Below are 1,518 nucleotides of genomic sequence, written 5' to 3'. Positions count from 1 at the left end.
TTTATACAGATAGTCAATATGCTTTCTCCACTGTACATGTTTTTGCTCAACTATGGAAGAATAGGGGAATGGTTACTGTGACAGGCAAACCAATAAATCACAGAGATTTAATTTTACAGTTGTTAGATGCAGTGCAACTACCACTTCAGATAGCAATATGTAAATGTTCTGCACATACCAACAGAAAAGATCCTGTCTCCAGGGGAAATGCCCTTGCTGATATGACTGCAAAAAAGGCAGCTCAAGAAAATGATTTGCTTTTACATGATAATGATTTGAAGCCCGGACACCTCTTAGACTTAGAGACACTAAAAGTAATGCAAACATTGACAACACAGAAGGAAAAATGTTGTTGGGTAAAATATGGTATCACTCAACAGAGTGGGTTGTATAGGGCATCAGATGGCAAAATGGTATTACCCTCAAATCTTTTTAGGTATGCGGCACTGGTTAGCCATGGACCTGCCCATGTAAGAGTACAGACGATGATTCAAATAGTGTCTAAGGTGTTTTGGTGCAAAGGGTTTTCAACTTATGAAAAGCAATTCTGTTTATCTTGTTTATTATGTGCAAAGTACCATGCTCAGGGGAGAGTTAAAAAGTCTCAGCAGGCATTCCCTACCCCTCCGTATCCATTCCACACACTCTGTATGGACTTTATTGAATTGACACCCTCAGAGGGAAAAAGGTTCTGTTTGGTCATTATTGATGCTTTTTCTAAATGAGTAGAAGCTTTTCCAGTGAAGCATCCGAATGCACAAACAGTAGCAAAGCTTTTGACTACAGAAATAATTCCCCGATTTGGCCTACCAAGATGCATTTACAGTGATAATGGGTTTCATTTTGTTAACCAGATTGTTCAGAAATTGGGTCAAGTGTTTCAAATTGATCTCAAAAATCATTGTGCTTACCATCCCCAATCAGCTGGACTGGTGGAAAGACACAACGGTGTCTTGAAGAGTAAGCTCTGCAAACTAATGGCAGAAACACATAGGTCATGGACTGCGTGCCTTCTCTTGGCACTCCTGTACATGCGAATCTCACCTTCCTACAAAGGACTTACACCATTTGAACTTTTGTTTGGGAGACCATATTACATCCCGCAGTGGCAAGGATTGTTGCCAGCGGAACGTGAGGATCTAGCGGATTATATGAAGAAGCTGCTAAATGTCAAATCTCTTGTAACCAATGACTCCTTTGCAGATTCCAGAAATGAAACCTTGTTAAGCGTGGCACCCGGGGACTGGATGTGGATCTGAATTGTGAAGAGAAAGAATTGGTCATCCCCCAGGTGGGAAGGCCCATACCAAGTCCTTGTCTCGACACCTACAGCTGTAAAGATCACTGAGAGGACTTCGTGGATTCATATCACCCACTGTAAAAAACTCAAGGCTCTTCCTTCTGCCATTGATATTGGTCAAACTCCACCGGACCTCTGAGCGCAAAGTCTGGCTACAAAGGGGGATTAGCCCAATAGGGGTTAGTTAATCTCAAACCCAGTGAAGAAACCAACAGTGT

The sequence above is a fragment of the Protopterus annectens genome, chromosome 7.part0 (assembly GCF_019279795.1).
Source record: "Protopterus annectens isolate FY-2018-M chromosome 7.part0, PAN1.0, whole genome shotgun sequence".
Lineage (NCBI taxonomy): Eukaryota > Metazoa > Chordata > Ceratodontiformes > Protopteridae > Protopterus > Protopterus annectens.
Note: the sequence above shows the minus strand (reverse complement) of the source record.